Below are 26226 nucleotides of genomic sequence, written 5' to 3' on the forward strand. Positions count from 1 at the left end.
GAAATTTTGAAGGCCAAACTGCTTTAAAAAAAGGCCAAATTCGCGAAATTTGGCCTCGCTATAAAAAAAAGGGAAATCCCCCTACTTAAACTTTCTGTTTAATTTCGCTTGTAGCGTTGATTTTTTTCTTTTTTCGCTATAAAAAAATAACTACTTGATGAAATTACGTGATTTTTTCTGTAGGAAAACTTTATCCCATGACGAGTACGTACAATATATATTTTTTTAATTATTTCCATTTTTTAATGTCAATGGAAAACTGCACAAGTACCCAAACCCTACAGAAAAAATCACGTAATTTCATCAAGTAGTTATTTTTTTATAGCGAAAAAAGAAAAAAATCAACGCTACAAGCGAAATTAAACAGAAAGTTCAAGTAGGGGGATTTCCCCCCCCCTTTTTTTTATAGCGAGGCCAAATTTCGCGAATTTGGCCTTTTTTTTAAAGCAGTTTGGCCTTCAAAATTTCTGTTTGGCCATTTTCTTCACCGATGAAATAAAAAAAGCAAATAAAAACAACGCAATAAAACTTTTAAAAATACGGCACACTTTTGTTGTTCTTGTTTGTTTTTTTTGGTAATTTACCTTATTTTTTTATTTTTTCAAGATAATACTATTAAATGGACACTATTATGCCAAATTAGCCCCTCCCCCCCAAAAAAAAATGCACAAAAAAACGAGTGAACGCGCGTCTTTTTTTTTTTTAGTTTAGTTTAATAATGGCGGCCGTGATGTCGGAGGTTCGATTGTTAGATTGTAAGTTAGTTTCGTATTTTTTTAAGTTGTAAATCGCAAGTTAGAAAAAAATTAAACCCATCCAAGATGGACAATAAACAAGACCAAAATATTTTATGGTAAAGTTAAGAGCGTAAGAACTATACTTTTTTAGGAGATGTGATTATTGGATTAACCAATCAGAAATCGTCTGTGGCACACACATCTCTGTTTATATATATATATATATATATATATATATATATATATATATATATATATATATATATATATAGCTCCTACCCATCGTCCATCCACCTTTATAATCAATATAAAAAAATAGAACTAACTATAAATGCACCACGTCTCAATAAAGAAAATGACAACAACAATTGCTCCTGACGACGATCGGATGTACCGATTGAAAGCGCTTCAGAAGAATATGGTCGAACAACAACTACGGCTCGTCATGCTAGCCGAAATAAAAAAAAAAAAACGCTCGGCGAATTGAAAAGTTATCCAACAAAATCGGAAAATAGAACAATTCCGTTGTGTTCAATAAGACGTGCTTGAATAATGACGTGCTGCCAATATATATATATATATATATATATATATATATATATATATATATATACATATATTGTGAACAAACAGACAAGAATACGACTTTATCATAATATATATATATATATATATATATGTATGTATTATAATAAAGCCGTATTCCTGCCTGTTTGCTTGTTCACAATTTGATTAATACGTACAAGAAGGACTTTATTTTACAAATTAATTTTCACATTGAAAACGGACATTTACACACTTTCATTCAAGCATAATTTCTATATAAACTATTTATTCAAAAGAAATCTACATCAAAAAGTAACCTTATTTGCATATTACATAAAAGAAACATATTTTAATAATTATCTCCATGTTATTAATGGTTTTAATCCGTGTTTGTTGCAATAGAATTGTTTTAATTGTTCTTTAAAAATATTATGTAAAGTTGATTTATTTTTTAATTTAGTTTATATTTAATTTCATTTAATCGCAATTATTATTAACAAAATTAGTTGCGTTTAAAATGTCGCTAGATTCAGCCACTCTGATGAGTCATAGACGACGAAACACGTGTCAGTGGATAATTATATTTTAAAAATAATATATATGCCGCTCCTCATGTGGGAGTACCAAATTGGTCAAAGGAAAAATTATTCCCAACTCGCATTTAGGTAAAAATGCACGTTCGTAAATAATTGAATTCATTCAAAACGTATTGCAAAAAACAAAAACAAAAACAAACAACATCTAAGTAAATCACGATATATCCAAACAGTCGTGCGAGATAGATGAGCTGTAAGGGGTTTAGGCTCATTACCGAGGGTTCTCGATTTCGAATCTCGTTAGATTCAGCCACTCTGATGAGTCATAAACGACGAAACACGTATATATAATTATCCACTGACACGTGTTTCGTCGTTTACGACTCATCAGAGTGGCTGAATATATATATATATATATATATATATATATATATAATTATCTACTGACACGTGTTTCGTCGTTTACGACTCATCAGAGTGGCTGAATCTAGTGAGATTCGAAATCGGGAACCCTCGAACATATATATTTACCAATTTACCAATTTTCTACTACTAACGATTACTACGATATTGTACTATTGACAACCGTATACTCATTAACTCTTATCCTCAAATGGCCAATGGGCCTTGATAAATTGTGATTCCTTTGTAAAAAAAAAAAAACAAAAAGAAAAAAAAAAGAAAATATGTAGAGATCCCCAGATGCTGGAAAAATTTCTACTCTAATTGCTTCTTTTCAGGAACTATTTAGATTCGTAATTCCCTTCCTTGACGATACTGACGTACACTGTAATGTAAATGTAATGTGAACAGCGTCTTAATGTAAAAATTACTACTATAACAGCAAGAAATACAGTTCATAAACAAAACGCGGTTCATCATATTAATTAACCTAATACTGTAATTTTTTATGAATAAAGAGTTTATTATGACCCCCCCCCCAAAAAAAAATATTGCGATGTAAAAAGATAATAATAAATAATATTTAAATAATATTTATCACTCATATTTACTTTTTTGTGCCTAATTTAAGTAAATATATCACATTATTTTGATTATTCGAACTACTATGCTCATCTTAGATGTAATTCTCACAACGTTTCAGCCGACGTAACGTCCGACCTTTTTCAGGTGTAATATGCATTTTGTTAACTATGTATCTTTCGACCCTTACGGGCAACACTGGGAAGATGTATATAATTAATTAAACAAAAGTTGCCATTTTATTTATTGCTGCAGAGGACATTGCCAACATGGTGCTAAGATTTAGGCATTAGACGGAAACGAAAGTCTTTTTTTTCCCCACTTAGGGTGAAAATGAATAGGAAATTTCTCTGAAACGCCGACAGCGTAAAAACTGCACAAATGGGTTGGAAAAATTGGCGGGAATAAATTATCGTCCATTTTCTTCAGAGTTATTTATTATGTGCAACGAAAAAAAGGAAAGCCTACGAAAAGACAAATATGAATTGACAACATCATAATAAATTCATAACGATTAATGACTAGACTTCCATCAGTATATCATCTTTTGGCGAAAGAAGGAAATTCCTTGCTGAGGCAGAATACCAGCCACATCTTACGACTAGTTCTCAATACATAGAACTGGCCAAAAAGCTGAAGAGGATATTGATGAAGAAAGTCAAGATAACAATCGTTGGAGCACCACAAATAATGTGGAAAAGCGTCGAAAAAGAATGTGAGTACAGCGGATGGTTGAGAAGGTACAACGGATAGCAATAAAAAAAAAACGTTAAGGAAAATCCTTGAATGCGGAAACTAATGCACAAAAATTATAAATACTAACCGGCTAGAAAGAAACAGCAACAGAAATAAAACAAGAACATAGAAGAACACAACATGAAACGAAGAAAACTGAAACTGCAAAATTGTAAGTTCATCACGATCCCCCCCCCCCCGAATTGTAGCAAAACATCGACTGGTAACACAAAGAATAGTCGAGAAGAGTTGAGGAGGATAGAAATAATTATATAGGAGAAAGAGCACTAGCCAGATGAGTACAAAGAGGACTGGGACCTTGAGAGGCTTATTACCACAATACACAAGACAAATGGTCGCTGCTGGCGAGAAGTCAATTGCAAGCGGCTGTTGTGATATAATAAAATCATTTGTAAAGATTAACGATAGAAGTGAAGAGTATTGGAAATTGAGACTAAAACAGACTCAAATGCAACAAACTAACGTACCATCTTCCGTCTTCCAAAATATGCAGACATATACAAATACTTTTACACGAGTGGTGCTATATATATATATATATATATATATATATATATATATATATATATATATATATATATATATATATACTAGCATTTCAGCCCGGCGTTGCCCGGGTGTTTGGAGGTGTATGCTGAGCAAAAAAAAAAAAAAAAATAGTAAATTTTTTTTTAATTTGACCCCTATTATGACCCCTTAAAATTTATAGTTTCGGGCTCAAATCACTTTATTAAATTAGATCCAGGTTCAAGGAACCTATATCTAAAATTTCAAGTGTCTAGACCCCAAATTGTCGGAGGAGTTTGGTAGAGTTCTTAAAGGTCAAATCGTTGAAATTTGACCCCTTAACAGCCAAATTTCTGGCTGACACCCGTCCATCGATTTTCCCAAACCTCAGTACCCGGTATTTCAAATTTCGAGTCTATAGACTAAAAATTGACAGAGTTATTGCGTAGGGAAATGTACACAGACAGACAGACAGACAGACACGTTCACTTTTATATATATATATATATATATATATATATATATATATGAAATTATAAAAATATATATGGCAATTAGGTTACACAGAATATTCCGCTTTTCATTCTCGACGAATTCTCACGAGAATGCACCGCAGAATATCCTGTGTAGCTTACTTTCCATTTATATTTTTATAACTTACTACCTAGCTCTACCTATGTATTGAGCACTGTTGAGATAAATACTGAAAATTCTCGCATAGAAATTATATTTTCATATATCAATTGATGTGAAAAAATGTAAGTATATATATATATATATATATATATAAAAATAAATTCGTATTTCTTTTGTGGGTATTGATATTTATATTAAAAACCCTCTCCTCTATTTATTTAAAAAGAGAATCAATTTTCTTATACATTGGTAGTGGAATTGCAGTCACTAGCAAAAGATGTAGCTAATTTGCATATTCTTTTAAACATTTATTTAAATTAATTCCCTAGTAGTTTTTTCGGTTTTCTTATGGGATAATCATTTTTAGTTAACTATTACGTGTAATTATTTTAATGCAGATATTCTACATGATTTATACTTGCATAATATTTGCGTTAAAAAAGTTACAGCAAACACAAAATTGTTTAGTAATTGTCTGTATTTTTGAGATGAGTTGTTTTCATTGATTGAGATTGTCGGACTGACTTCCTCATCTTGGTTGTTATTGTCACAACGTTTCGGCCGTTTTGCCCTCCGGCCTTCGTCAGGTGAACGGTTTGTTAGGAGACTCGAACCCAACCCTGTCCCAAAGCCTAGCTGGAGTCCGAACACGGTACCCCCGTAATAATAATAAAGGGTTGGGTTCGAGACTCCTAACAAACCGTTCACCTGACGAAGGCCGGAGGGCAAAACGGCCGAAACGTTGTGACAATAACAACCAAGATGAGGAAGTCAGTCCGACAATCTCAATCAACAAAATTGTTTCCACATATATTTATGCATACATATATATTTTTGTTGTATCTATAAAAGTTAAAGTGTCTGTCTGTCTGTGTGCCTGTGTACAGTTTCCTACGCAATAACTCTGTCAATTTTTAGTCTACATACTCGAAATTTGATATACAGAGTACTGAGATTGGGAAAAATCGATGTGATCTACTTTCGGCCAGAAATTTGGCCGTTAAGGAGTCAAAGTTCAACGATTTGACCTTTGAGAACTCTACCAAACTCCTCCGACAATCTGGGGTCTAAACTCTTGACATTTTAAATATAGGTTCCTTGGGCATGGATCTAACTTAATAAGTTTATTTGAGCCCAAAACAATAAATGTTAAGGGGTAATAATAGGGGTAAAAGTTAAAAAAATTGACCGTTTTCTTTTTTTTTTTTTGCTAAGCATACACTCCCAAACACCCGGGCAGCGCCGGGTTGAAATGCTAGAATATCTATAAAAGTGAACATGTCTGTGTGTCTGTGTGTCTGTGTACATTTTCCTACGCAATAACTCTGTCAGTTTTTAGTTTACAGACTCGAAATTTGCATACAGGGTACAGAGATTTGTGAAAATCTTTATGATCGGTTTTGGGCCAGAAAGTTGGTTGATAAGGAGTCAAACTTCAACGATTTGACCTTTGAGAACTCTACCAAACTCCTCCGACAATTTTGAATCGAAACACGTGAAACTTTAGATATAGGTTCCTTGGACATGGATCTAACTTAATAACTGAATTTGAGCCCAAAACAATAAATGTTAAGGGGTCATAATAGGGGTCAAAGTTTTAAAAATTGGCCGTTTTTTTTTTTTGCTCAACATACACCTCCAAACACTCGGGCAACGCTGGGCGTAAATGCTAGTATATATATATATATATATATATATATATATATATATATATATATATATATATATATATATATATATATAGGACTGGTTATAGGACATTGGAGGCTCTTGGCGAAGTGGATTTGGTGGCCACAAATGAAATAGAAAAATAAAAAATAAATAACGAAAAAAAAAAAAATAAAATGACACAATTTATTATTATTACGTGTATTTATATCTAAATCAACAAATAACTGAAATTAACTTTTCGTGCTTTGATGGCAACAAAGTCTCGAATAAATTGTTAATAACCCACAAACTGGACATACTTCATTCAATCGATATCATTGCCAGACTGTTCAGGCGTTTTTGTGTCATTGTCGTTCTCAAATATTTTTTTTTATTGATTTAAACTTGAAAAAAAAACCACTTCTTTTCCTCGATGCAAGAGTAATCGGAATTGTCAAAGCTATACGAAAGCCTATAGCGACGTTTGAAAAACTTTATTCAACCCATGATGATAAATAAAACGTACAGCATTAAGAGAAAACTATATTTTGGTTTATGCATAATTAGAATTATGTATACAATTTTGTTCTTATGATTCCTGTGTGAGCCCCCATTAATCGAAATAATTTGCCTATGGCTAAGGCTGGATCTGATATGATATGATATATATATGATATATATATATATATATATATTAATTATTAATTAATAATTTAATAATTAATATATATATATATATTAATTATTAATTAATAATTTAATAATTACTACGTGCATAAAAGTAAGTCATCTATATACATGCATGTTTCGAAGTCTATTCCTCATCAGTAAACTCTGAAACACACATGTATATAGATGCCTTACTTTTACGCACGTAGTAATTATTAATTAATAATTATTAATTAATAATTATTAATTAATAATTATTAATTATTATTTAAATAAAAATAAAAAAAGTAAATACGTTCTAAAAATATGGGCGAAGAAAAAAAAAGTAAACAAAGGGCAAATAACTCCTTTCTTATAATAAAAACGTTCAGAGGGAGCGAAGTAATAAGAAAGAAATTAATCGCTAATAGAAAATAAATAAAAATTCAACAATCTTATATATATATATATATATATATATATATATAAATAAATATATATATATACACACACACACACACACACACATATATATATATATATATATATATATATATATATATATATATATATATATATATATATATAGCTGTATGCTTATCCGTCTGAAACCATCCCCATATACTTAGTTAAATTTTTTTTTTAACGCCATTTGCAATTGTTTAGCATAAGTTATTTTCACCATACCATCTATCCATCAAGCGTTCACCTGAAAAACCAAAAAAAAAAACAACATTTTTAACACCTTTAGTTTTTATTAGGATGTGTGTCAGGGTTGAGTCATTTTAATGCCGACACGTACCATAATAATGTTGTTTCGCCTTTTTCCTATGCAATTAGATTTAGACTTGAATCCATTCCGATTATGAAAGCCCGGCTAATGGGGGTGCGCGTTTTACTACGAATTTGGATTGGAAGAGATTGTAGTCCTTAATTTATATATCCCTCGCCCAAACTCTGAAATTGCTTCCAGCGTTTTCATTAAACTCTATTTAAATGCCCCAGGGTCCACTGTAACGGGTGTTATCGCCTTCTGCCCGTTAGCGAGTCACAGTCCCGGCTGTAACAACCCAACAACATGGCCACAATCCTTTACCACCGACTCGGCTCTAGATACATAATTAAGGATATCTTCATTGGACTCTCGCTTTCTTGGATTCCCTATTTCTGATCGTGCCATCAATCTTTTCCTTTCTTCTGTTTTCTTTATCAAACTGATTAAACATTTTTTTCCTCTTAACTTGTGCTCTCTCTCTCTCTCTCTCTCTCTCTCTCTCTCTTATATTTCTTTTACACTCATCTCCTCTCTTTCTTCCTTCTCTTTCACCTTTTTCGCACCACCTCCCATATCCGTTTTTATCCTTAAAAACCCCTCATAACCTAGAAATTATTATTCTAGAAACATACGTGGACATTTTAATATTAAAAAAAAAAAAAAAAAAAAAAAAATATATATATATATATATATATATATATATATATATATATATATATATATATATATATATATATAGACAGAGAGAGAGAGATGGAGAGAGAGAGGGAGGGAGAGAGAGAGAGAGAGAGAAATAAATGACACAAAGTTCTATTCCAAAAGTCATGATGTTGACCATCTTATAATTTATTCCTTTAATTCAATTGAATTATACTATTCTTGACAATATCTGTTTAATAGCGCAAAATCAATCATTTAATTATTATATCAATCAGTGAATCTATTATGCCCTTAATTCATCAGAAGAAATAGCAAAAATCAATCCGTCAAAAGGAATTGAAATGTGATTTGGCATGGTAAAAATGCGAAAATCCGATGAGTTAAAGGCATAATAGATTCACAATAATTAAGTGATTGATTTTGTGCTACGAAACAGATACTGTCAATAATACTGAATACAGAAGAATTGTATAAGTCAACTGAATTAAAGGAATAAATTATAAGATGATCAACATCATGAATTTTGGAATATAACTTTTTGTCATTTATTCTCTACATTACACTGTAATTACACACCTGATATCTTATATAAACAGACCGGCTGAAGAGAGCTTAGTGTGGTGTCATAAAACGGCTCCCTATTATCAGGTTTGAAACCGACGTTACCGATGACTTATCTCATCTAAATTTTCTGAAAATAATATATATATATTAGGTTGTTACAAAAATAATACCAAATCTTTCACAAAAAACACTCGTCTACCTGTAACCACTGTCAATAATTTCCCCCACTCTTTGCCTGTGCCTAAATCAAAACGTAGATTCCATGATCAAAGCTTCTTTCTTAGAAGTGCACGCCTGTGAAACTCTCTGCCGTTTTCCTACTTCCCACCTGACTACAACTTGGATGTCTTCAAGTCCAACAAAACAAATTCCTGATGAACCGCCCCCTTATCAAATCTCCATTACTAACGATTACTACGATATTATCCCATTGATTACTGCACACGCAATAACCCTTATCCCCGAGTGGCATCCGGGCCTTGATAAGCGGTGACTACCATGTAAAAATTTTTTTTTCAGAAACAAACATTTTTCAAGAATGAAAAATGAACAATAGAAATGGTAAAATTAATGCACAGCTATGCATTTCTGCCATTGATCTACAAGATTATTTATTCCTCGTTGATAAAAAGTTATTGGCTGTGATGCAACAACATTTTTGAAAGCTGATTCTAACTCTTTTTCTTTTTAGATCGGAACGTTTTACCATTAAAAAACTGAGCTTAAATGCTTAGAAAATGATAATCAGTAGGCGAAAGGTCTGGAGAATATGGAGAATGTGGTAAAGTCTCGTATACCAATACTTTGAGTTTCTGCAGAGTCAATCTTGCAGCATGTGGCCACGCGTTATCGTGGAGCAGAATTGAACTATGTCGATTCACCAAGGCAGGCCTTTTTTTAGTTGATTGCCGAAGATCTCTGCTGTAATAATCTGATTGGTTCTCAAAAAGCTGTAGTGGACAACACCGATTGCAGACCACTAACCTGTCACTATAAGCTTTTGCTGATGCAACTTGGGATTTGGGATGCTATTGGGAGACTCCTCACGATCAAGCCATTGACCAGATCGTTTACAATTATCAAAAAGGATCCACTATTAGTCACAAGTGACAATTCGGTCAAGAAAGCAATAATTGCTGCTACGCACAAAAAAAAAAAACATTGAGCAGATTTTAAATCTCCTAAGTTTTTGATTCTCATTGAGCTCATGAGGGATCCATTTATTGAGTTTTTTTTTTCATCTTCTTAATACTCTGTAAATGGCATGAAACTGTTGCAGTACTGACGCCAAGTGTCTGAGACATTTCTTCGACGAGGATTTTGCTCAACAACTGCTTGAAATTGTTCATTGTCAAGATTGCATGCCAGCCATCTACCTTCTTCATCTTCAAGGCTCTCGTCTCCATTTTGGAATTTTTGGAACCACCTTCGTACTGTCCGATCACCTGTGGACCTCTTTCCTCATGCTCTGTCGATATTAGCAGACGTTTCGAAATCATTGTTCTCGAGTTTAAACTCGTGAAACATAAGGAGGCGAAGGTCACGGGTTGGATTCTTCATCATTGAGGGCCCTGTATGATCCTAAAAAAAAATTTTATCTGAAAAAAATAAATTTAAAAATAATAATTAGAATATAACTCTAAAATGAACTACAAATTTTGTGTTAAAATGACTTTTCAAAACACATCATTATAGGTGGCAATTATCACACACACACACACACACACATATGCACACACATATACATATATATACATATATAGAGAGAGAGAGCGAGAGAGAGAGAGAGTAGAGAGAGATAGAGAGAGATAATTATATATATATATTCAAAACTCATCATTTTAGGCGGCCATCATTTTTGTAATATATATATATATATATATATATATATATATATACATATACATATATATATAAATGGAGAGAGAGAGAAAGATAATTATATATATATAATTATCTCCCTCTCTCTATTTATATATATATGTATGTATATATATATATATATATATATATATATATATATATATATATATAACGCCGTATATATAGTATATATAGTATATATATATATATATATATATATATATATATATATATATATATACAACATTAATTAAGAAAAGAATATCAAACCAGATTTCTTCTTTTAACAAGCATAATTCTAATAATAACCAAGGAACTGCTCTAACCACTTTAATTAAAAAACTTAACTCGAATAATACCCCCTTCTCAATCAAATGGACTATTATAAAAAAGTTAAGTCTTATACTCCATGCTCTAAGTCATGTCACCTCTGCATAACTGAAGCTATAACTATAATTACTTCCCCTCCAAGTTACAACATAATAAATTCTAAAAACGAACTGATCTCTTTCTCTAAACATAGTCCAAATTTAATTATGGTAATTTAACTTTAACCTTTCAGATATACATAATTTTTCGTTAACATCATCGTTTTTTTTTCTACTTATTTCTTAATACTTTATAACTTAATCATCCTTTATTTTAATTCTTTATTTCTTCTTTGCTTGGCCGGTTTTTATCTGAAATTTCCGTTTTAGTCTTTAAATATTCCTATCTATCTAAAATATCAATCTACCTACACATTCATATCCTGTATGTATATTTACTTATATTTTACTATATGCGTTTACTTACATAGTTACTTGCTTTATCCGGAATTTGCAGATAACGGCCATCCTCTCCCCTTAATTTTTTTAAATTTTATATTTTATTTTTATTTCTATTTAGTTATTTTTATTTATTTAAATTTATTTTTTATTAATTAATTAATTAATTAATTTTTTCCATTTAGTGTCTTTTAATAACTCTTGCTGATATTTACTTAAGTAATAACCTGTACATGTCAGTTGACATCTTTTTTTGCTCTATATTTTTCGCGCCTTTTAACGTCATTTTGTCTGGGTCATTTTGACATTTGTTTTTCTATTTTATATTTAATTCTATCACCATTTAATCTTTTTCTCTCTTCTTCTTCACTGATATTTTTTCTCATCTTCTTCACTGATTTTTCTTAATTACACTTCGTCTCGGCAGCCGTGTCAAACGCATATCTTATTTTTCTTTTATTATTATTATTGGAATTTTCCCACTTTTCCTTGTACATATTTGTGAATTATAACACGGATTTCGGCCTTCTGGATTATTTTGGACCATCTTCCAATTACGGGATTTCCTAGGATTTTACTTGTTCGAATGGAAATTTAATTAACTTTTTGGATTTACATTTTTTGGATTTTACCGTCATTGGATAATTTACCGTTCACCAGACTATCCATCCACGTGTAATCACTTTTTCTTCACCATAATCCCTCTGCTTCACTTTTTGTTATCAAGTAAGATCTTTGACTTACTTGCAGTTTCATCAAATACTTTTTCATGCAAAATCCGATCCCGAATTTTGCTGATTCCTACCCTCTGATGAGAAGGAAAGTATTTCTTCGAAACTCCGCGGATTAAGGACTATCCACTTATTAAGTGTTTCCTTTTCAGATTAATCATGTTTTTAACTCTTTTTCAAAGTGTTTTTGAACATGTTTTATTAACTATTTGCTCTTATATATATATATATATATATATATATATATATATATATATATATATATTCAAAACACATCATTTTAGGCGGCCATTATTTTTGTAACAACGTAATATATATATGTATATATGTATATATATGTGTGGGTGTGTATGTGTGTGTATTAGACTGTTTAAACGAACAAAGTTATCGCCCGTTGACTTAGAACATGTGCTTTATGCGAAATTAATGGCTCAATATACTTAAATTTGTGCTTATTTTTGCATTAAATATTAATCACTATTAATCCTTAGCTGTGCATCGGACGGATACTATAATACTTAGTTCGCTGCAGTTTATCATAACAAAGGCGCATACATAACTTCAGACAGATCGGCATAATAGTTTCTGAGAAAAAGTGGAACGTGCAGACAAACAAAGGGAAATATATCATATAATATCATTTATTAGGCGTGACACATATCACATTTCTGAAAATACACTCCGGGTGAGTTTTGGAGATGAAAAATCTGAATCCATTCCAATAAGCATACATTCAGTGATGAAAATTGACATACAAAGTCTTCCTGAACTGTGATTTGATCTTAATAGAGACAACTGGTTGATCGTGGTATCACAAAGGTGATAGAACAATAAATATAATTTTTTTCAGAAAAAATTGCCAGAAACAGAGCAAAGAACTTGCAAAATTTCCACGAGCATCAGATACGCGAGTGGGGTTTCAACAATCTGGATTTGATAATGAGCCAGGACAAAGTCATAGTCAAAACTTTCCTTAGCACCATTCTTGTTAACACGGACTGACCATTTTACATTTTGAGCATGCGAGTGCTCGATGGAACTTCAATCTATGGTTTCCCCTTGCTAAACTTTCACAAAAAACTCTACTAGCTACAACCACTGTATACACTTTACTCCATTCTATCTGTGGTTAAATCTAAACGCAGATTCCATGAACAAAGCTTCCTTCCAACAAGTGCCCGCCTGTGGAACACTGTTCCGCTGACCTGCTTCTCGATTTAATACAGCATGGCAGTCTTCAACTCCAATGTAAACAAGTTCTTGTTGAGTTATCCCCATAAATAATTAAATTCTACCCAATTTACACCATTAACGATTACTACCCTACCACCTTAAATTCATTTACCTTTATCCTTAAGTGGCCTTCGGACCTTGATAAGTAGTGATTCCCAAGTAAAAAAAAAATGCAAGCCAGCACAAACATAAATGTCAATGGAATGGCGAACAGATATGATCATTTCAATGTAACCCGGATATTAGAGAGTTGTCGGCCCAGGACAAGAAATCTCTTATATCCGGGTTTGGTCTATTTTGTTAAGTATGGGAACACATCATATAACGTACAGAACACTACTTTATTTAATAGTTTATTTAACAGTTATTTAATAGTTTATTTAACAGTTATTTAATAGTTATTTAATAGTTTATTTAACAGTAAAAGACATTAAAAAACAGACAAAAATACATTTTTATTTGGTTATAATTGTTTTAACGGTTATCTCTATGACAGTAAGTTCATTGTTGGGAGGAGCGAAAGAAGAGGAAAATGATTAAGAATTATACTAGATTACGAGGTAAAATACTAGGTTGAGAAACTGGCACGGTCTATCCTTCTCTTGAGGGTAGATGTGACTCTCTTAAGCCGTGGTAGGCACCCCGTTTAGTGATGGTGTCACGCTAAAAAATACCGTTGATAGCCCTGGCAAAGCATAAAGGTTTCAGCTACAGACAAGATTTGAAGTACACTACAAACTCGTGTCGTGAGTTCAATCTCGGCTACGGACGCGCTTATTATTATTACGAAAATGATGTTACGGTTTTAAATTTTTGAGATGAGGATTAATTATTTGGATATTTTGGATTCTTCGGATTACTGTTTTCATCTTGATTGTTATTTGCCCAACATTTCGGTCGATCTAATCTCCGACCTTCTTCAGGTGTAACTTGTCGAGCTCGGGAATCTTTCTGTCCTTAAGTTGTGATGTAGTCGATAGAATACTAGGTAAAACCAACTTGTAAAAGTTACACATTTCTGGAGGTTGAAAGTTCCATCTTCAGAGTGGGAGACACCCATAATACAATTGTGTATTATATAGGAGTCTACTCAGTCATGGCTGACGTAACAAGAGCACCTGACCCACGTGAATTAAATAAAGGGTTATGTTAAATATTCAGTGCTAATTTTCTAGTTCGACAGAAAGATTCCCAAGGTCGAGAGAAAGAATTCCGAGTTCAAGAGAAAAATTCCCGAGTTCGACAGAAAGATTCCCGAGTTCGAGATGATACATCTAAAGAAGGCCGGAAGTTACACCAACTAAAACATTGTAAAAATAACAGTCAGGATGAGAAGAGTAGTTCGAGAAATCCAAATAATACGAAAATGATGTTTAGTTCTTATAAAAAAACTTAAACTTGTATTTAATTAACTGTGTGAATACCGCTTCTGATGCTAAAATGTGTGTACGAGACAACCGTCTTTTCTATTCATTTTTCAATCCCACACATTAAGTTTCGCCTACGTGCGTGGAACGTCGCTAGACAGCACAGATACCCAGTGCTAATTACTCTACTTTGTATTCTTCTCGCATTGGGGATTTCTTCTATTCATTTAACACACGTGCGCACATCCAACTGTCTTCATATGAAGTCTGTAATCTTATATGCACACCTACACGCCCACACATACGCGCACGCCGACACATACGTACACGCGCGCAAAACGATACTACGTCGCCTTGTTTATTGCCTCTTTTTCAACTCTTCCCACTGGTGTTGGATGCGGTATAGCAAGAAGTTAATTGATACAAAAGGCTCTGAATACCCTATCATCATCACTGCACTATATATATATATATATATATATATTTTTTTTTTTTGTATAATATATACAGGAATTTACATCGGTAGTCGGTACCGACGGTTTCAAGCCCAGTAGTTTAGGACTGCTCTTAATGTTCGCCTCAGGCTCTCTTCAGCCGACTCTCATCAGAGAGCCTGAGGCGGACATTAAGAGCAGTCCTAAACTACCGGGCTTGAAACCGTCGGTACCGACTACCGATGTAAATTCCTGTATATATTATACAAAAAAAATATTGCTCTTATTTCGAGAAAAGTTTTTCCCTAATAATAGAGCACTGTATGGGATTTCTTTTTCTACAAAAAAGTACAAGTATATATATATATATATATATATATATATATATATATATATATATATATATATATATATATACCGTCAACCGCTAGAAGTATAGTTGAGATTTAAACATTTATTCTTTTTAATGAAGCCAGCCATGTATATATATATATATATATATATATATATATATATATATATATATATATGTGTGTGTGTGTGTGTGTGTGTGTGTGTGTATGTATGTGTGTGTGTGTGTGTGTGTGTGTGTGTGTGTGTGTGTGTGTGTGTGTGTGTGTGTCTGGCTTCATTAGCAAGTACCCAATTCATTCGGTTACCGTCAACCGGGAAAAATACAGTTGAGATTATTTTTATATATAATGGTTTGCATTAAAGCTTAAAATTCAAGTATCATGTTTCACTTGTGCTGTATACAGAAACATTCATTTCGAATGTTTTCTTACCATATCAAAGAATTGAAATACCCGGCGATGCCTGGGTTGCGTTTGGACACAGCTGATATACTTAGGATATTTAGCCGGCGCTACTCGAAAATCTTTCATTTGACAGGTCAACCCTCCTTTTGTCGAGACAAAAGGAGGGTTGACCTGTCAATTCACCGTTGTCCGTTCGTCTATTCGCCTGTCCGAACTTTTCTCAATAAATACGGCCACGAATTTTTCGAAATTTTGCACAAACATTAAACATGATATGAGTAAAAATGTAACAGAATGGATTTTCACGGAAACCTCCGGTTGCCCCCCAGGGGTGCCTTTCAAGTTAAAATGGCTAAAATTGACACTTTTTTGCTTATTAAAAAAAAATTGATTCCTTGGATTTTTATAAAAATTTCTGAAAAGTTGTAACTAATTGATTTCTATATAAATTTGTTTGTCATTACTTTGCGATAACTCTTGGGTGTGTCCCAGGGCCTCTTTTAGGGCTAGTAAAAACATTTCATTTTTTGGGACTATTTTACCATATTTGTCCAAAATTTTCTGTGTATGTCTATTTAGCAGTTTTGCATTGTGCTGAACTCAAATTTATATATGTTAAGACCTTGGGGACTTTTGGGCCTAAATGGGGGGGGGAGCAAATGATGGACTTTGTCTTTTTCTTTTTTTGAATTTACATATGTTAAGTCCTAAAAATGCACCGTTTGTTCATTTTCACCCGGATTTGACGTCCCCTGGGGCTTTTGGGGCTAAATAGGAGGGGGGGGGGCACAAATGTTGAAATTTTACACATTCACTGTGCGTTCACATGGCACCATGCATGCTTCACTTGTTTAAAATAAAATCAGTTATTTGAAAAGGGTAGAGATATCCACTTTGCTTTAAAGATTTGCGTGACTGAAATTGTTGATCATATTTACTTTAGTTAAACATTCGATGATTTACCTTGGTATGTTGACCGACTGAATTTCGTAATAAAAGTCGCACCGTTTTTTATCGATTGTAACATACACACACTTTTTTTTTCGTTTTTGCATAAGCAGTAATATGTTGCTACACAGTCATGAGCATATTTTGGTCAGTTAAGTACTAGTAGCTAGAGACCTCTTCAGGCGATACAGCTTATACGAAAGCAAAGTTTGCAATGAAAATACCAATTCTTCCTTGTCACAGGGAGTTAATATTAGAAGGTTCCATCAAATGCTGTGGAAAATAAGATTTGATTGTATGTAAATAAGACCCAGTAGTGGTGCGGATTTGAGCCTGTGTTTAAATATAGAAATGAATGAAAAGGTGGGATGAGTTAAAGGTCAAGGTAGAGGTAATAGAAGACTAGAATGCGTGTTTGATGGCCGCCATCATTATTAAACGTACTAGTGTGTATAGGTTCAAACAGTAGGGGAATGTTGATTATACATATCTCTGCTAAAAGGGGTAACGATTTAATATATATATATATATATATATATATATATATATATATATATATATATGGAGGGATATATTTCTGTGTTCCTCTTTAAATGCGCCTCTTTCAGTAAACAGCAGTGTATCGCTGTCTACCGAATTGAGTTTGAACTGCATTCATAAATCTTTGCTTATATTTTAAATAAATACAGCTTCCTTCCGTTTTTTAACGGAAGTGAGTTTTATTTATGTCGGTCTTCGTATAACTGCTGAAGCATTTCCATAAGACTTGAAGGCCAGCCTAGTTTCCTATCTTCTAAAGTGCATCGATGGTATGAAAAGCTTTTATCAAATCGATAAAAACTTGGTACAAAGGCACTCTCTGCTCCATACATTTTTCCAATATCTATTGCGCAGAGAATATCATGACCATTGTGTCGCGGACAGATCTAAAACTACATTGATTCCCTGGGAGGATAGACGGACAAATCCATTTCAGTAAACCATCAAACAATAATGATCCTTTGTTCAAGCCCCGGTGTACATACCTCACCATTTTATTTTAATTTTTTCTTATTAATGATTTCAATTTACGATAAAAGAAGAGAACCATTTAAAATCGCCGCAAATCATTTCTTCGTTTGAATATATTATAAAACTAAACATTAATCAGAAGTAACTTTTCCAGGGTATTCATCATTCAAATTCAAATATCAGTTAACTTGATATTGTAAACAAACGTAGACTTAATTTGATGAACGACATTGTCATTAATATCATAATCATATCTATATATTATAATATCATAATCATATCTATATATTATAATATCATAATCATATGTATATATTATAATATCATAATCATATGTGTATATATTATATAATATTATAATATTATATATATTATATAATATTATAATCATATGTATATATTATATAATATCATAATCATATGTATAATTATATAATATTATAATCATATGTATATATTATATAATATCCAAATAATATGTATATATTATATAATATTATAATATTACATATATATTATATAATATTATTATATTATATAATATTATAATATTATATTATATTATATAATATTATAATATTATATATATATTATATAATATTATAATATTATATATTTGCGACCACCTAATAAACGACCATGCGTGTGCCACGAATTTCAGTGCTGACATGTTTACGATCTTGAGTAAGTCGCACTCGCGCTTTCATTTAAAAATTCTAGATATTATTTTTATTAAGTCTTTGAGACCTTCTATTTGCAAGCAAAAAGAAAATCTTTTAGGACTTAATTTAGTCTCTATGTAACTTTTTCCCGTTTATTTTTCGTTCCCCCCCGCCATATTCTTGACTTTTTTTAATCGTATTTCCTCGATTTAGCTTCGTTGAGCGAGGAACGAAACCTGATTAGCTAACCTTTATTTTAATTTTTTATTTTTTTAAATCATTATGTTGATTGGGTTGTATTTAGCCATTATTAAATTCTGTCACCCCCGTAATCGGCGATGTTTCCTCTTGACCATATATCGGTAGAAAGACATCTCGAGGTTTATTTTAGATCATTATTTTTTAATAATCGTTAATCTTTAAATATATAAATTTACTCTTAAATCGTTTTTATTAACGAATTATCGCTTTCCTTTTAATGAATTACTTGTTTCCCAACTCGATATGTCTCCGGATATCTTGTTCAAAGCTATCATTAACTTTTGTACCACAAAAAATCTGTTTAAATATCTCCGGAATAGGTACACGCCAAAATGCATTGATATGCTAAATGAAATTGTACGAGTTCGGGGTAAGATTACTTAGAGCAAAAATTAATTTTCTGAAATCCTATTTGGAGAGCTATGTCGCCCCTGGTTATATTTCTCGGCACATTGCCAAAATAAAAGCCAGGGATGCTTTTAATTTGGAACGTGCTTTCATCAAGGATGAGTGCACGAACTTTTGTCACATTCTTGAGTTATTTTTTGCTAAATATCGCTGGCTTCGGTCGTTTATATGGACCAGCTTCTCGTTTTTTGATAGAATACGGTTCTCCAAATATCTATCTGCTGGTGATAATTATCGTAGAAATAAAGCCCGTTCCAACCATCGGAGATACATTGACATTCTTATTCGTGCCAGGAATGGTGTTGGTATCGAGGTTGACTAATATGCATTCAATTTCTCGGATGTTTCTTTCTCACACGGATACACTAGTATTAGCCAGAGGTTTGGATGTGGGTATCCCTCCACCTCGCATTGATAAGGAGAATATTTTTGCCGAATTGCAGGTGCTACATTCTCAGCTCAAACGCCATGAGCCTGGGTCAAATGAGGATGCCCTCTATATGAAGGCAAAGTCAGCTAAACTCGCATACAATTTTGCCAATTCTTCTATCAACACAAATGAATTTGTATGGAACAAGATTCATTATCAGGCCGCCAAACATTTAAAGTCTAATAAGAGTATTTGTATCGCTAAACCGGACAAGGGTGCCGGTGTGGTCATTCTCAATACCAATGATTACACCCAGAAAATGCTAGATATTCTCAATGATAGCACAAAATTTAAGAAGCTAGGTGACATTTCAAAAGACAACACTGAGTTCTGAAGTAAAACTTAAAAAGCGTTTTCTTCAGTTACAATAAAGTAAATTTATCAGCAAGGACCAGGAGGTCCGCAGCGACCACGGATGTACGGGCTGCCAAAGATCCATAGTGTCCCCTTAAGGCCCATCTTATCTATGATTAGATCAGCTCAACATGAACTTGCAAAGTGGCTGGCCAAGATCCTGGGAGCTGTGCTGAACAAATTGTCAAGTAATTGTATTGCCGACTCGTTCCGCTTCGCCACTGCCATGCGTGAACTGGAATGTAACCCTCAAACTATATTTTTTTTGTTCCTTTGATGTCACTAGCCTATTTACGAAAGTTCCACTCGATGAAACGATTCAAATATGTGCCGATATGTTGTATCGTAGCACACTAACCTCTTCTGCTTTCCAGAGAAGATTTTTCTGGAACTTATGGAACTGGCCACTAAGTCGGTCAGCTCCAGCTTCAAAAATGAAATGTACCAGCAGGTGGATGAGGTGGCAATGGGTAGTCCTCTGGGTTCTATCCTAGCTAATATCTTCCTAGGTTTCAGGGATCTATGTTATTCACTCGGGTTATTAGACCCTTTCGTTATTAGCGATACGTTGATGACACTTTCGTCATTTTCAAGTCTAGCTATGAAGTGAGTGAATTTCCCCCCGCATTTAAATAATCTCCACCCAGCTCTAAAATTCACCACGGAGGAGGAACATAATGACTCTCTTCCCTTCTGGGATGTTTTGGTAGGAAGGCAGTTAACAATTTGTCTACCACAATATACCGGAAACCAACTTTCACGGACCTGTATGCCAGTTGGGGCTCCTTTGCTCCTATGAGTCGGAAAATCAGCTTGATTAAAACGTTAGTGCACTGTGCGCTTCTAATTTGCTCGGCCAGCAAATTAAAAGCTGAACTGAAAAAAAATAACAGATATGCTCATTAAGAATGGGTTTCCCGAATGTATTATTGCCAAGTTTATTCAGAAAAAACTTGCGCAAACAAACACTGACATTTTCCTCGGGCCACCTAAATGTTCGGTACATTTAAAGCCCCCTTTCATTGGCGTTATCAGTAAAGGTTTCTCTGATAGGATCAAATCTGTGGTGTCCCGCTGTTACTATGCAATCCCGTGTGGTATTTGGTACCAAGAAGGCTTTCCCGGCTTTTCAGAAAAATTTTCTACTCACACTGGACAAAAGTTTAGTAATTTATGAATTCAGTGCGGTGCTGACTATGTGGGTCGAACTCTTCAACGCCTGGGGGTCAGACTGGCCCAGCATATACCTGCACGATTTCGGAATCCATGTATGTCTAATAAGAACATATCGGCGCGCACATCCGGGCATTCAAGGACTACGCCTGAACGCTTACTTAGCACATCTGGGCACTCACCGATTCATGAGTTGGCGATCGGGCAACATTTGCTCGATAGTAAATTGTTTGGAGATGCCTATTCGGATGGTCGTTTTCGTATCGTGCACAGGGCTCGCTCTAAACATTTACTAAATATTTTGAACGCTTTGTGTATACCGACGCGTAAGCCTCCGCTGTTTAGGCAGAAAGAGCTCTCATACAAGTTGGAATTGTTTAAGGAGCTCAAATATATATATATATATATATATATATATATATATATAAATTTACTCTTAAAATTAAAATTTACTCTTAATATATATATCTGCATAAATTAAAATATCATGTTTAAACGTATTGTACGACCGAGCAACGCCGGGCGTCCAGCTAGTTATCTCATGAGAAGAAAGACAGTGTTCTTTTTTATCGTGATTTCGCTTCGAGGAACAGACTACGAGACGTAGTGACGATGCCTATCATATCTAATATTAAAGTCGACTTAGACAAAACATTCAGGCATTGTAAAAATGTACGCATGGTTTGTTTCACTTTGTTGTTAAATTTGATTTAATTTTAATCGAGGTTAATATTTATGCTGAAAATTTAATGCCAAAATTCGATTGCTGGTTTTGTATGGAAATCTATAATATAAATCTCATCTGTCTGTTTAAATGTATGTATGTATGTATGTATGTATGTATGTTTGTATGTTTGTATGTATATATGTGTGTATGTATGCATGTATGTTTGTATGTATGTATGTTTGTGTGTATGTATGTTTTTATGTATATATGTCTTTATGTATATATGTATGTTTGTATGTATGTATGTACGTTTGTATGTATGTATGTATGTAGATGGTCAAGGCTGGAGTGGACGTGTGTTAAAGGCACACAGATGTCTTAGCGTCATACTGTGCTTTTCCCAGACAAATCAACCCCACGTGCACGTCGTTACCACTGCCACGCAGACGGGGATCTGATGAACGGAGAGTGTCCTGCGCTGTATAACTGGACATCCACCGCCTTGTGGGCCAAGGTTCTTTTAACCAAATGCTAAGTGTGAAGTAACCCTGATAAAAACCTCCAGAGGAGCTTAGACCCTGTAAACTGCGGCATACAGGACCCACCGGCCGGAATATGCTCTGGTGCTTAGTAACCTGAGTCCCAGTCATGGATCAAATGACATGATGGGTGGAGAGGGCTCCGTAAGCCGTGGTGAAGGCAACCTCTCTATGAGAAGGAATGTTCTGATATAAAACGTGCGGCGACTGCTGCATCCAATGATGTTGACTTGTTCTTCCTTTTGGTTCATTGCGGCAGTTGTTCAGAGAGTGGGATTGTCTCGGTTCAAAGCCTTTCCTCACTATAAAAAGCTTTAAGCACAGGCAGTACTGGATATGTAATAAAATACACATTTTACCATCAGTGTGTATCTCGATAACAAAAAGGCTGGCTGTAGCCTAAAACGGCAAACGGACACTCAATGAGGACTGATGCGCATATGGGCGTCAATGGAAATAAAGGCTCTGGAACATCAAGGGTCAGTCCGGTAGGTGTTCGGGGCACCACAGCCTGGACCCGGTCATCAGCAGATGTGCAGGACTGTAGAAGGTTCATGGAAGTGACCGTCCGGCGGATGTGCAAGACTGAGTACGTATATATATATATATATATATATATATATATATATATATATATATATATATATATATATATATATATGTGTGTGTGTGTGTGTGTGTGTGTGTGTGTGTGTGTGTGTGTTCATATATGTATTGCAGGTGACCGTCCGGCACGTCCTGCTAGTGGCCCTCATATCTGCCTCTCTTGAGCCAGAGATGTATTAAGTAATTGCAATACTCGACAACGAATTTGCTGCTACCATGTATGTATTTATGTATTTATGTTTGTATGTATGTATGCATGTTTGTATGTATACATGTATTTATGTATGTATGTTTTTATGTATGTATGTTTGTATGCATGTATGTATGTATGTTTGTATGCATGTATGTATTTATGTTTGTATGTATGCATGTATGTATGCATGTATGTATGCATGTATGTATGTATGCCTCGCAAAAACATTCGACAGACGCGACGGATCATGACAAGATTGGTATCATTTTACAGATCGACGTCTCGGACGACAAATATCGAAAAATTGGCTAAACCCTAAACTCGACCGTTTTGTACAAGAAGAGGTCGTCGATTTTTTCGCTGACATTTTAGCAAGTCATCGTCAACGTTGAATTAACTGAAGTTAATTCAACGTTGACGGTGACTTGCTAAAATTTTTTGCTCAACACACACCTTCAAACGCCCGAGCAACGCCAAGCACCAAGGCTAGTATACAATAATTCTTTCCATTGTAAGAGTAGTTTGCAAAAACAATGTAGACATGATTTTCAAGCAAGGAAAAATTAAAGGTAGTATCATTTATAATCTGCAAACGATGTCGAGGCTTGCTCAGACACACCATAAGGTTGAATCCAAAGAGAATTGCCAAACATGTGCGCCAATAAACTCCTGATGGAAAAAGAACAGAAAGACTAAAAAATAAACTAAAAAACAATCAAGAGAGGGATTTGATTGCAACGGAAAAAAATTGGATGGAAGCTGTGGGTATTTATTTCCCTCCCATAATGAGAAAGGCAAGGGTTGGAAAGTGAGATTAGAAAGTCAGCGCCATCGAAGGGGCTGCCATCGTACCCGCATAAAGTACCTAGACAGCCCCATCGGCATTTCTCAGGAGAGAAGGGGCCTTGGGCTATTAGCAATAGTAAACAAATCCTTTCTCAAAGAGAAAAGGCAAAGCCTGGGAGTATGAACCTCCTAGGACTGCACAAAACCGGCATTCTATCGTAATCAATATTACAAGAATGGTCTAAACTGTAGATTTTGGTGCTAAGGTTAAAAAAAAAACAAGACAAAACAAAACAACAAAAAAACCCAGCTGCACCGAGGCGCCAGGGCACTGTGGATCTGTCTTCAGATCGAAAACGATGCTATATAATGACTGCCTTATGCATTGCTAGGCGTGGAGGTTCCTAAGTAAGGTAAAATTCAACCTTTTGGAATTGAAGTTTTATGTCGGAAAAAAAAGGAAAGTTTTGCAGCACCAGAAACTGACGAAAAATAACACTTTACTTTATATATATATATATATATATATATATATATATATATATATATATATATATATATATATATATATATATATATATAGTAGTGGTTGAATATATGATAAAGTCCGAAATTGAATGAATCGAGACACATTCAAGCCCCCTCCACTAATTCCGTTCGCAACCAAATTTCAAACAGGTTATATAGTTGGATAGAACACCTCATTAGCTACATTTTGAAAATAAAAATTTCGAAAATTGGTTCAGTAGAAAAAAAGTTACAACAAAATATGTGGGTTCACAAACAGGAGAGTAAGTACATAAGTGACTAACGCTTTTTTTTTTTGCATAACTTTTTTTGTATATAAATATTTTTTACTGCGATTTTGCAATATAACATGTTAGCGTAACGGTTAGAGTACCGGGGGTTGGTGGAAAGATTTTAGGTTCAATCCCGTGTATCGTTTTTTTTTTATAATTAAAAAAACCGAACTTTTTTTTTAATAACTAATTTTTTTAACTCTCCTTATGATTTTATAGCAAAAAATGGTGAATTTATCGATTAAAAATATTAGTGAATTCTATGATATACATATTCTTTGAATGAACTCAAATTTTTCGTTATCACATTTGATGAAAAATGTAGTCTCATTTTGGCAATGCGTCTGACCAATGATGCTTTTGAACCCGCGACCAGCACTGCGATGTCATCATCAGCAGCCTGGGCATAAATATTCCTATTTTTAAACTCCTTTAAAAGAGGATTCAGCATACAGTTCCATAGTAAAGGTGATAAAATCCCACTTTGGGGGTTTCATTTAACTACTTCCCTTTTAACAGTTGCCCTCAGTAGTTCTACTTGAACTGTTCTGTGCCTCACCATATACTCAATCCATCGGATGAGTACTGGTGGCACATTGAGTTCTCGTAGCGACTTGAACATACTACTGAAGTGTATGTTGTCAAAAGTTCCAACGATATCTAAAAAGACACCGAGTGCCATCTTCTTTTTTGTTAGTTTACGCTCTATACAGATCACGAATTCATGAACCGCAGTCTCGGTAGAGACCCTGGCTCGGAACTACTGTGATTGAATGATAAATATTGCATAAATGTGTTTGAGAGCTAATTTTTTTTGACAATCATTTATAAATATTATAAATTTATATATTAATACAATAGCAATGCCTGGAAAAATCATGGATTATATGGAAAAATGCGCGCATGAAAAGTAATATTCTTAAGATTTTATTAAACCTGGAAAAGTAAAGGACAAAAAATTCAACCTGGAAAAGTAAAGAACAAGATATTCTAGTAAAGTAAAAAATAAGAATTTTTTAGACTTAAAATATTGCAGCTAAAAATAAAATTTGAATATTGATAAATATTTTATTTATTATTTGCATATGTTGTTGCTTATTGTTGAGTTAGAAAGAATTAAATGATCCTAATTATGATATAATAAAATTATTAATTTTTATGTAAATTATAAAATTATTAATTCCATCTACTAACTAACTAACTAATGAATTAATTTTATTCAAACAATTTTCACTA

The sequence above is a fragment of the Euprymna scolopes genome, chromosome 38 (assembly GCF_053919585.1).
Source record: "Euprymna scolopes isolate OS-2025 chromosome 38, ASM5391958v1, whole genome shotgun sequence".
Lineage (NCBI taxonomy): Eukaryota > Metazoa > Mollusca > Cephalopoda > Sepiida > Sepiolidae > Euprymna > Euprymna scolopes.